Source organism: Parasteatoda tepidariorum, chromosome 9, assembly GCF_982258835.1.
Source record: "Parasteatoda tepidariorum strain Cologne lab strain chromosome 9, Ptep-v5.0, whole genome shotgun sequence".
In the NCBI taxonomy this organism is placed as follows: domain Eukaryota; kingdom Metazoa; phylum Arthropoda; class Arachnida; order Araneae; family Theridiidae; genus Parasteatoda; species Parasteatoda tepidariorum.
This window is the reverse complement of record NC_141763.1, coordinates 69,425,752-69,438,505: the sequence shown is the minus strand read 5'-3', so window position 1 is coordinate 69,438,505 and position 12,754 is coordinate 69,425,752. Positions and strand designations below refer to the sequence as shown.

The 12,754-nt window shown below is 25.3% G+C and overlaps 1 long non-coding RNA gene across 1 annotated transcript; it reads left to right on the top strand.

The window, feature by feature from the left end:
• The first annotated feature begins 455 nt into the window (after nucleotides 1–455).
• LOC122269559 (uncharacterized) lies at nucleotides 456–6,010 on the top strand. Its single transcript, XR_006225264.3, has 2 exons — nucleotides 456–828; nucleotides 4,528–6,010. It is a non-coding gene; the product is annotated as an uncharacterized LOC122269559 (long non-coding RNA).
• Nucleotides 6,011–12,754: the final 6,744 nt, after the last annotated feature.

Here is a 12,754-nt window from a genome sequence, read left to right as displayed (position 1 = left end):
TATTTTATACTTGAATTTTTTTTGCTCAAGTTATGTTTTTAAGAATAACACATATTAAAGTTTTTAAAATAATTGTCTGCTAAATATAATCTTATAAATTTACACCTTAACTTTTTTTGAAGATATGGTTGAATCTTATCCTATTGTTCAATGTAATGTGTAATTTTGTTAGTCATTGTATTACTCATTTTAAATTCATTGGAGTTTTTTCTTCTCTAAAAACAAATAAATGCAGTAAATTCTATTAAAAATTCATCAATGCATTCCTTTGAATCAATGCATACGAATCGATTTCTTATTGTTAAATTTATTCTTTTATATTGTAAATATGACAAAAATATTTATTTATACTTTAAAGAATAGTTATTTTATGTGTTAACTTTCCATCTTCATTTTTGTTGCAAAATCAAATTGAACCTATTTCATTGCTTTAGTTTCACATGTTTTTTTTCTCCAGTATAATTTTATTTACAATTCACATAAAATCATGTTTACAACAGTAAAAAATTCAACTTATTTCATATTGCTTATTTTTAAATGTGTAGATAAAGAAAAACAACATTTTCTTACTTTTAAACTAGCAAACCCATTTATATTTTATAATTTTTAATTTGAATTCAAATCATATTAAAAGAAAAATACATATTGAATTTTTAAGACATAATTTTTTTATAAATATTAGCTTCATCTTTACACCTTAACTTTTATTTCAGAATTAATCGAATCCTCATACAACACCTTATTGCTGCCAAGCACTACTCATCCTTCTAAGAATCGAAGAAGCGAAGCTTTTACATGTTCAGTTTGTGGAAAGTGCTTTAGTCGCAAGTATGTACTGCAGGTACATGAACGGATTCATTCAGACAAAAAGTTTTACTCTTGCCAGTTCTGCGATTATGCCTGCAATAATCTCTCAAACTTAAGAATTCACATAGCAAATAAGCATCAAAGAATTTTCTCCAATTTTTGTTCTACCTGTGGGAATGGTTTTTATTCATGGAACGAAGTGGTTGATCATAAAAAATTGGTGCATAAGAAATGATTTTTACTAAACTGACTATGCTTATGTCTTTTTCAGAGAGCATAAGTTTTGGATTTTATTCGTGTGACTATTTATTTAGTCATTTTTCTTTTTTAAGTACAGTACACACCACCTAAATGTCAAAGAAATTTCTTTATATTTTGTGTGTTGAATTTACTTGAGTTTTAGAAATGAATTAGCTATTCATAAGAATCCTATGCATAATAAAGAATTAAAATGATTGAACTAATATATTTTTTGTCATAAATTATGCAAATGGTTGAAGGACAAGACAAGCTGGAAGCTGTAGAAAAAAAAGTAAAATACCAGATTTTTTTTCCGATTTAAAGGGACAAATCTCAGAGTCTCTCTTTCTTTCATATGTTCATGGTTTAAAAATTTTCGACTCTCTAGTCCTTCAGAAGAAATTTAATTGTTAAAATAATCATTTTCCCTTCTCCCAAATTCTTGGCCAAAATTATTATCAAAACATGATAAACGTTAAGAGAGACATTCCTAAGCAACAGCAGTTGATAGTGAAAATGGGGATAATATTCTGTTTTGCAGAGCCATAGTGCATAAGAATCAGCAAGAATGGTATCAGACATTAATTTTTTATCATCTGCAATGCAGCATAATTGTGTAAACAATTCTTTTCTTCAGTGTATGTTTTTAATTGTGAATCACAATAGAAAAAATTGAGCTGTTGTTTGGGCGAGCCATTCTTTGCATTGTCTGTTTGTTAAACTTTAACTCAACTTTCATTTAATTTATGATCATTCCTTTATAAATTTGATTTGCATTGAATCAGCATTATTTCTGAGTTGTAAGATTAAAATTTGTCTTAGATTTCTGGGAATTTTATCCCACAGTTTTTGAGTCAGATATTTTATTTTTCAATTTCAAAGTGTTATTGTTGTTTAATGATGATGCTTACAGTTATAAAGTAATTCATGTTACTTTGTTATTCCTTGCTTTAGAATCTATAAATAAACTTAATCAGTTTTATTATTCAACCTTTTATTTAATTTATTCTTTTATATTTTTATAATTTAAAATTTGTTTTCGCATTCACATCATATTTAAATTTTAAAAATTTTGTTTATCATTGACTTTACACTTTAACTTTTATTGCAGAAGCTATTAAATTCTGTAGTTCAATTTTTAATTACGTTTTTTTCCCCAATAATATATCAGAGTATATTTATATTAATGTCTGTCTATGCAACACGGTTTACATTATTTAAATAGTGATTTAAATCACTTGATTTTCTTTAAAAAAATCCTAGATTTGAATCAACTGAGATTTTAAGGAAACATTTTTTTTTAATTAATTAATTTTTATTAAATTATTCATTTCATTAAGTTGAAAACAATTTTATAAATATATTCTTTAGGGTATAATTCTTTTTAAAGTCTGATTTCATTGACAATGAATGTTTTATCCAAAAAAAAAAAAAAAAATGAAAGAGTGTGCATGAAAATTATTACGTTTCAAGATCGACTAATAAATAAATAAAATTAGAGACTAAAAGTTGATAAGAGTGGAGTTAAACTTTTAAATTATAAATTTCCATTAGCTGAATGTAAAATAATTTGCTGGTAATAAACATATTTACTTATTAAATATGTAGCTTTTGTGCATAAGTGTGCCTACAAAGCAGGCCAAGTGGGCCATATATTTTTTATTTTAAAATAAATTTTATTTAATTAGGAACAAAAAATAATAATTATAAAGCAAAACATTGTTTTACTTGCTTTTACCGAATTTTTTATTTGAATTTTTTCTCAATTTTTAGTATTTTTTTCTTAATTTGGTTTTTTTTATTTATTAAACATCAAAGGCCTCTTATAAAGAGAGAAAGATAACTGTTTGACTTTAAACATTGAAATCACATTTAATTGTAAAAATGTTCATAACTATAGTGGCCCACCCTTTATAAAAATGTGCCACGCCTATGCTACTGAATATCAATATTGAAAATTACTTGTTCTGCACAGAGAAACTTAACAATAATATTTTTTCTTTAATGTGTTCTGATCTAAACTAATTTATTTTTCATTGGATATCTAACTGACAAATTGCTTCCCTGTCTTTAAAATTTTAGGATGTTTATCTTGAACAAAAGTAACTATGGTTTTATTTATGCATTGATTAGTGTGTAATAATTAAATAATTTTTGAAACATTTCAGTTAAAAATATCAACTATTTTAGTTATGTTATTATAAAAGGATTGTTAATAAAATTTATCAGATGATTTGGCTAGTAAATATAAAATATCTGATTTAAATCAATTAAATAGAATTTTTTAGATATCTTTTAAAAAATCCTGATTTTTGCCAACCCTGCTATGTAACGAACTCCCCTCACCAATTGTCTAGAACAGGGGCAGAGACTATAGTTACGAGACACAGCTATTTGAAGTAGGGGTATTGGGTCAATATTTAAGACATATTTTGGCCCAGGTCAGCTGGGAGAAAGGGAATAAACTTTGTTCCATCTATTGCAAAGCTCCCCTCTTTGAAATGCACGATTTCTTATTTCTATAGCAGACGACTTTAGACTTTGTGGTGAGAGGAGCTCTTTATATGGATAGACTATAGTCATTATATTGTTCACTTTTTTTCTACAGGGCATTCCAAACTTTGAACAATAAATTCAGAGGGGTGATAAAAGGCAACACAAGAAGGGAAAATTTCCATAGATGTATTAAATCACATTAAGAAGATTTTGAAAAACAATTAAGCAGCAAATAGCCCACAAATGCTTAATTTTGTTACAATAAACTTTAACTGATCTTCACCTTGACTTTTCTATATTCACAGACTGCATACGTTTTTTTAATTTTTTTTAAAAGATTTTTACCTTTTGCAAACCCATATTGCACTGTAAGTTTACACCCTCTTGATGTCTTTTCTTACCTCTCTGACTTTGTGGGACGAATTTTGGATCAAACTGCATATAATATGCATCGATGAAATTAAAGTGGTTTTTATTGTTCAATTAATTAATTTTAATCTATAAGAAAAATATTTGTATAAATTTCAAAAGATTGTTTTCTTTTATATATTAACCTTAACTTTTTATTGCAGAATCAAATTGAATTCATCTCCTAGATTTAGTATCATATTATCATGTGACTTTTTTTTTCCAGTATAGTTTAATTTACATTTAGCTAGCTTGCCTTACAATAATTGAACAATTCATAGAAATTCATTTTTCTTTGCTTTTAAGTGTAAAGATAAATTGAGATATTTCAATTTACAAATATATCTACTCTTATTAATAACTTTAAATTTACTTTTTCTATATTAACTTTTTGATTTTTATTGCAGAATCGAATGAAATTCATCTCCTCTGTTTAGCATTATATTATCGTGTGACATTTTTTTCCACACTTATTAATAACTTTAAATTTAACTAAAATATGTTAAATTTTTATTTTAAGTCACAAACTTTTTTATAAATATTAACTTCAACCTTATACTTTAACTTTTTTTTCAGAATCATTTGAATCCTCTTACATGGACTCATTTCTGCCATATACTACTAATTCTTCTAAGAATCGAAAAAAAGGAGCATTTGCTTGTTCAGTATGTGGAAAGTGCTTTAGTCGCAAGTATGTACTGCAGGTTCATGAGCGGATTCATTCAGAAAAAAAGTTCTACTCTTGCCAATTCTGCGACTATACCTGCAATCATCTCTCAAATTTAAAAATGCACATAGCCAATAAGCATGAAAGAAATTTCTCCAATTTTTGCTCCATGTGTGGGAATGGTTTTGATTCCAGGAATGAATTGTTTAATCATAAAAACCAGGTGCATCGAAAATGATTTCTATTAAGATGACATGCTAGTTCTGTGATTATACTTATAACAGTTTTTCTTGTAGAGGTGTTACTCAATTTATAATCATTAAATAAATTTTATAAAGATATTTGTATTGAAATAAGGTGAGTTCTAGATGTAAACTGACTCCATAAAAATCTTCTGCTACTGACGAAAAAGCAATTAATATTGACTGTAATATTTTTTTTTTTTTTGGTGATTAATTGCGCAAATTTAAATATATTGCTATGAGTTGGTCATATATTTGTCTTTTAAAACTTAGAAAAACAATTGCCATTATATTTAATATTAAAGGTTCTAAAAATAAATTTTTTGCAAAAAATAATAAATAATTATCTAATTTTGTGTTGAAATAAATAAATCTAAAAGAATGTATTTATTTATTTTTTTTATTTTTTTGATTCATGGTAATATTTGTTTTTTCTAAGCATGTACGGCTTGGAGAATCAATTGCCATAGTTTTGTGTATTAAAATGATTTAAGTTATAGAAATAAATTGACTGTCTATAAGGAGCTTTTATATAAAAATAATTTCAAGTGATTGCACTTACATACAATTCATACTGACTTAAGTAAATTTAAAGAAATATATATATTTCAATAGTAATGGAATCATTTGATTTTCTAAGCTTTTCAGGCTTAAAAACCACGGCTATGTGTGTTAAAATGGTTTGAGTTCATGAAATGAATTTATTAATCATAATAATCTTTTGTATAAAAATAAATAATCTTATAATTCGAACTAAGACTAATCAAAAGTTCAAAATGATATTTTTCAGTTTTTAAAACTAAATTAATTGTGTAAAATTGAATTTCACATTAATTTTAACAGTGATAGATTGCCATATTTTGATTCAAGCTAGTTCTGGAAAAAAATTTGAAACATTGTATGCATACACATGCACACAGGTTTTTTCCAAACCGCATATCAAATAGAATATTTGAATATCTACTCTAAATTGACTCTTTTGTATAACCGTTAATAAGAAATTCATTTGTATCTTTGAAATAATATTAGAAATAAACCTATTTATGTTTATTTATTTTTAGCTTATGTAATGATATCCATTTATTATATTCTGCATTCATGTTGTATAATATGTGTGAATTAACTTTTTAAATAAATTAATTCAGTATCTACTCTCATTTTGTCCAATTTAATCATAGTTAATAAAAGATTCATTTGGGGAAAAATTCTTGAAAGTAACGCATGGAGTAATGCTATTTTATTTTTTTATTTGTTAACTTATCCTTGTTTTTGGCATTTGTTTTGAACTATATGATACTCATATAATATTTTTAGAATTCATATTGTATTAAATACTTTCTTTTCTTGCTGATACTTTTAATTAGAATGAATATGTATACTGTTTTTTTAAGTGTAAAAAAAGCTTTCACCAAGTGGCCTTCGACTTTTAAAATTTTATTTGAATATAAATTTTAAACTTCACTCACCTATTATGTTTATTAATATGTTATATTAGCATTTTTTGTTTTTGCTATTGTTCCTATATTCATAAAATAATGTTAAGTGTATAGAATCATTACTATTAAGGGACTGTCAAATCAAATAAAATTGAATTATGCACAATTTCATTAATTAATATCAAATTTACCCTACTGTCAAGGATAATCACTTTTTATACCTTTATTTATTATTTTGTAAATATTTAAGAACATTTCTAATAAATCTTGCAATTTTGCAGATATTTCTAAGAGAAGTTTAATTTTGCATGATGACAATATTGAACTCAATAATAGTGATGCAGTCGGATTTCAGAAGTGCTTCACATGTGAATGTGGAAAGAAATTCATGCATGAATCTGCATTACTCCTTCATAAAAGAACCCACATTGAGCAAAAGCCATTTCGATGCCCACATTGCAGTCACCAGTCAAGTCAGTTATGTAACCTTAAGGAACATATTATTTATAAACATACGAGAAATTTTCCTTACATGTGTTCCGTTTGTAAGAAAGGATTCACGTCAAAGCAACGTCTGCAGAATCATACATTCATGAAGCATAATACTGTTTACAGTGTTTAATTCTGATATATTAGAAATTTTCCTATTATATATTTCATATGTAAGAATGATATATATTTCATATGTATATGATTAATATTTCATATGATTATATATTTCTTATGTATATGATTCATATTTCATATGATTATATATTTCATATGTAAGAATGAATTCATATCTAAAAGATTGCATAATCTTATCTTGATGAAGTGTAATGCTCTATTCAGAGTTCAATCTGAATGTTTGTATTTTTAAGTATACCAAGAATTGTTTTAGTTACGTTTAATTTGTAAGATGGGATTCACATAAAAACAATGTTTGCAGAATCATACATCTGTATCACGATGCTGTCTACAGCGTTTAATTTTAACATTATTTTAAATATACACCAGAAATTTTCCATTTGTGTTGTTCATTTATAAAAAGAAATTCACATGAAGGCATGCATAATTATACATTAATGAATCATAATGCTGTCAACGGTGTTTGATTCTAACAGTATTTTTAAATTTCCATTTATTAAATTTTCATTATTATATTTAAATTTCCATTTATGTGTTTCATTTATAAAAATAAATTCACATGAAAGCAGTGTTTGCATAATTATACATTAATGAATCATAATGCTGTCAACATTGTTTAATTCTAACACTTTTTTTAAAAATATAACAGGAATTTTCCATTCATTTGTTTCATTTATAAGAAGGAATTCACATAAAAGCAATGGTTACAGAATTATACATTACCTAATAAAGTATAATCAGTGTTTTCATCATAGAAAAAAAATGGGTGAGAATTTCTCACCCTTCCTCAAAAACAGGGTGAGATTTTAAAAAGTTTAGTGAGATTTCTAAAAACTAAAAAAACACAAAAACTCTTGAAAAAAAAAATCATTTCTTTAATTATAATATATTTTTAACATCTTCTATTTTTTAAAGCATTGAATATTTTTGGTGCATCATCATAGAAGATTTTGCCCTTACAAGGTATTTGTCCATTTTACATAAGTGCATAAAAAATTTGAACGTCTTACATGAAGAAACCTTACCTACGGTAAACACGTGGTTACAGAGAAATGTGTTCTGAAAAGGGTTCCGTGGTTGTGTTCTGTTGTTCGAAAAGGTTCTGAACAATACTGGTAAATAGGGAAGCTAGATAATGGGGCAGATGTTGAAAATAATGAAAGATCCAGGAAGAAAAGTGAAACGGATTTTATTCTAAATGGCGTAATTCGAAACTTTTTTTCAAAATGCGAGAAATTTGCAAATTTTGAAATTGGTTTAAAGAATGTGTAATTTTTTATTGCGAGAAAAAAAAATATGCGAGATTCTCGCGTAGTAATGAAAACACTGATAATGCTATCCACAGTGTTTGATTTTAGCATTTATATTTTAATAAGTATACCAGGAATTTTATTTATATGCTTCATTTGTAATATACGTGTCACACCAAAGTAAAATTTGCAGAATTATGTGTCATGTAATATTTGATTTTGACGTGCATGTTATTTAAAAATCGCTCCAAAAATATTCCTTTTATCAATTTGCTTTTATTGTGTTCAAATATTTACATCCAGGCAGTTATTTCAGTCTGAAGTACTAATTAATTTTTGTGTATTATGTCACTTCAGTACTGATGAATTGGCACTTGCCAGCAAGTGTAGCACATAAACTCATTTGCTAACCTTACCTCTATCAAAATACTGTTCAGTGAAATCTCTCTATAACAAAGTCAATTGGTAGTTATTGAAAATTCTCTAAAGAGCAATTATTTAAGTTTTAGTTACTTTAGTTTTACAGTTACTTAAGTTTTTAGTAGTTGTTATAAGTTGGCAAGCATTTAATTATGACTTTAAATAGAGAGTTAGAGATTTTTGCAGTTACTTAAGTTTTAGTTACTTTAGTTTTGCAATTACTTCAGTTTTTAGTTGTTGTTATAAGTTTGCAATTATTTGATTATGACTTTAAATAGAGAGTTAGAGATTTTTGCAGTTACTTAAGTTTTAGTTACTTAAGTTTTTAGTTGTGGTTATGAGTTTGAAAGTGTATAATTATGACTTTAAATTAAAAATAAAGTAATGCTCATCATAAATTTATGAAATTGTCAATTCCTTTTCAACTTAAATAAATAATGCCACAAGCAAGTACCTATGAAAGTGAATGTGTTTGCTTGAAATCAAAGGAAAATAAAAAAGATGAACGTCTGAAAAATTTGTATTTGCAAGACAACCATTGCATTATAAAGAGAATATTTTAGATTCTTTAAAACATATAAATTAAAAATTTTGTTATAGATAGAAAATTGCTTTTCTTAAACTTTTATACATATTCTACTATAATTCCTAAGTTGGCCCACAGTTTCATCAGATCTCTGCAAAACTAGATTTTTTTACCTATTTTAGGAAAAGCATAAAACTTTTATGAAATGGTGTATTATTTTCGTTGAAATATGCCAAAATTACATTCATTAAGACATGATGCATGAAAAATAATAGTTTATTTAAGAAATAATATGGTGCTTATATGCACCATTGGTCTAAACAATTAGTTGAACATTAGTTATTTATGAAATTTTTATTTTATTTACAGAATTCGCAACTTTAATCCATCATAAAAACATATGATTAATCTAAAATGAAATAATTATACATTTTTAAAAAATCGAATTTGTCAATAAGCATTTAAAGTTAAAAAATAGAATAATTTAAAAATTTCTCAACAAAAAGTGCTTAATCCAATTGAATTACAAATATTGCATAGATGTCTTTAGTACCACTGATATAAACAGAAAAATATAATTAGTGAAAAACTTACATCACAGCATTAATAAAAAAAAAATTTTTTCCAAAAACATATATGCCTAAAAAGGCTTTAATATATTTTATAAATTTAGGATTTAAGAATTAGCAAACAATATAACTATAAAATTACATTTATATATATATTTTTTTTTATTTATTCTAATTAAAATGTTACAATAATCAAGTTAAAAATATAGAAATAATTATGTATATAAACATTATAAGATTTTCAGTGGCTCTCTCAATTTGTTTTCCAAGCACTCAACTCTTTTTTTTTCTACCCGCAACATACTTGCAAGCCCAACGAACCCTACCTTATGCATAACTGAGACATTTGTTTATGATTTTTTTTTAATCTGTGAATCTCCTAAGAAAATTTATTAATTTTTTATTATGATTAATTGTATAAAGTTTTAAACTTTTTTAAAAATGTTGCGCAGTTATGTCTTTACATTGTTTATTCCTCACTGTTCTTTTGTCACTTGTAAATTTTGTTAAAAAACAAGCCTCAAAAATTTTGCTGCAAAGCTAGCAAGCACTTCAAATTATCATTTTTATTATTATCTTTGTTATATAAAGCCTTTAACATGCATAATGTAATCTTTTATTTTATGATATTAACTTTTTGATATTAGTATTACTATATTTACATTTGGAAAAATGTACCTAATTAACTCTATGCAGGGCAAAAGATTTCAAACTAAAAATTTAGTCGAAGAAAGCCAAACTAATTATGGCTTTTGTACACATATCCACAATGAAGCTAATTGTTTTATTTTTGAATTTTTTAAAATAAAGAGTAGCTCCCTATTATACAACAATTTTTACCTACTCACTTGTTCAGTGCTATGAGTATCTACTGTTGGAAAATTACTATACTTTTGACATTGATATGTAAAAAATTTAATATAACAAATAGTGCTGAAATATTTTTAGAATGTTATGAGGTATGTTAGAAAATGCTTTTATAAATCATGATAGTTAACAAACAAAGGTTATTTTTAGATATTAATTAACATTTTCATCTTGTTTTTTTAATTTGTATAGTACTATTATTACGTTACTTATGCTTTGCTTTCTGTTTTATTCTCATCTTTATGTGAAATAAACAAAAATTATAATTTTTGATTATCTTTATTTCCATATTTATTGAAATACTGTTGACAAGATGGCATACTGATGACAAGAGATATAAAGTTATAAATATGTCAGATTGAAATAAAATTTAACAACTTTTATACTTTTCGATAGTTCTTACAAATAAATACAGTTTTTGTTCTTTATTATTTCCCAAAAATTACTACGATGACCAATAAATAATATCCCATTTGTTATTTCATAAATAATATGCTATTTTTATGCTCATTATGTTCAAATTTATCATTCATTACAAAAAATAAAGAAAATTGCATTATTTTTATTTTTGAAGGAATTAGAATTTCAATGATAACTGTTAAATATTTTTGTGCTTTGAAACTGAAAAATCAAAATACTTTTATTGAAAAGGATTCATTTTATATAAAGGCTCGAAGAAATTAATGGAACAATTATTTCTGATGTTACTACACGAAGAACTTTAAATATCTTAACTTCTTTTTGAATGAAGAAAATGTGAAGCATAACTTCTAATTTCCTTATAAAACATTTATAACTTCTAAATTATTTATTCTATTCAATTCAATGTAAAAACATACTCAGCAAGTAATATTTCACTTGTCTAGATATCAAAGTGAAAATAAGTCAAAAATTGTAATAATTTTTTTAAAATTAACTTTGGAACTATTTATAATTTTAACTTGTGTTTGATTATTATTCAACTCAATGTAAAGCCGTGCCACTTTTTACCACTTACTAAAAAGAGATAACTCTGTAAAATACGGTTAAAATTCTGTTTACTGTACTATGAGAAGTTATGATAATTTATTAATATTTATATATGATAAACATTCCAATTTATTAACATTCCTATTTATTATTATTTGTGTTTATCAAAAATAATATGATATATTAGCTTTATTTATTAAATCAGACTTCTTTTTTTGCAGAATCTCGCTCTTTTGATGATTACAGATGTTCGATTTGTGGAAAAACATTTCCAAACAGCCTTAAACTCAAGATTCATGAAAGTGTACACCTTAGTGTTAAGTCCTTTAAATGTCAGTACTGCAACTATGCTTCAATGCAGTCTTCAAATCTTAAAAAACACATTGCAAGAGTTCATACCAAAGCATTTTCAATATTTTGTAAGGAATGCGGCAAGGGATTTATGGCCCCTAGTGAACTAAAATATCATTTAGCTGTCAACCATCAAAAGTAAACAAGTCTAGCAGCTAACGTATTACACATTCTATGTAAAAATTTGGATGTGAAACATGCAGGAATGCAACTGAGCTCGGTGAAAGAATATGTTGAGTGACGTATTGAGGAATTCGAGAAAATTAGATGTAGTAATTAACTTGCAAAGCATTTTTTTTCTATTGAAAACCATCTGAATTTAAGAAGGATAAATTAATTGTTCAGTGCTCTTAAACATTTAATATGAACGAGATTTTTTAAATTGGAACTTAGTTTGTTCTTTTGTTTAGCTTTTCATTTCCTTCCATGTAATCTTAATAATACCTCAAATTCATATTAAATATTCACTGTTTATTATTCAATTATTTATTGTATTTTTGTTTGCTAAGTACCAAATAAAGAAAAATGTCATATAACTGTTTATGATTAAATTAAGTAAACATGAAGAATATATTTATGTCAGATGTATAAGTATGTAAAAATACATAATTTAATATTTATTAAGTAATTGTGTGTTTTCCTGTTATCTTCATTGTGTTTGAGTTCATACTAATGCATTTATTACAGCTCCTTTTAACTCTAGCGAAAGCAACTTCTAAAAAACTGAAATATTTTTTAATTTAAGTTACATTAATTACAGCTTGCATAATATGTGTTTGTAACTATAACTTTAGGAGTTTTTATTGACTTTATGTAACACAATAGATTACACAAATACAAGCATAAAGAAATTATATTCTACTGTTGTATGTGTGTATG